We start from the raw sequence: 678 nt of genomic DNA, 5'->3' as shown, positions 1-678 counted from the left end.
CCCGTGCACTGCCAGGAGTGACCAGGAATAACGGTCACAAGCTGGCAGAGGGTAGGTTTAGGCTGGATATCAGGAGGCGCTACTTCACTGTCAGGGTGGCTAGGATCTGGAACCAACTTCCAAGTGAAGTGGTGCAGGCTCCTACCCTGGGGGTTTTTAAGAGGAGGTTAGATGAACACCTTGCTGGGGTCGTTTGACCCCAGTACTATTTCCTGCCATGGCAGGGGGTCAGACTAGATGATCTACTCAGGTCCCTTCTGACCCTTGAAACTATGAAACTATGAATCTCATCAATCTTTCCATGATATCTCTGATGTGGTCTTGTAGCAGGCAGGAGACCTCTTGACACAACAAGTCAGTCCAAAAGATGGATGCCTTTGTGTCCAGCAAGAAGGAGTCATCAGCCACTATGGAGCAGACACAGAAGCTACCATGTTAGCTCCCCCCAATCCTAGCTTGATCTGCTCATCCCAGAGGAAAGCCCCCATGTTTGCTTCCCCCTTCTCCTGCTTGCTCTGTTGGTCAGAGCAGAGGGGCTTTGATCTGACAGAGCTGAAGTCTCCATTTCATAGATTTCATAGACATTAGGGCTGGAAGGGACCTCGGAAGATCATCAAGTCCAGCCTCCCACCCAAAGGGCAGGAAGTCAGCTGGGGTCATAGGATCCCAGCAAGATAA

Source organism: Gavialis gangeticus, unplaced genomic scaffold (genome assembly GCF_001723915.1).
Source record: "Gavialis gangeticus isolate Ggan-Ray unplaced genomic scaffold, GavGan_comp1, whole genome shotgun sequence".
Lineage (NCBI taxonomy): Eukaryota > Metazoa > Chordata > Crocodylia > Gavialidae > Gavialis > Gavialis gangeticus.
The sequence above is the reverse complement of the archived record's forward strand: the minus strand, read 5'-3'. Positions refer to the sequence as shown.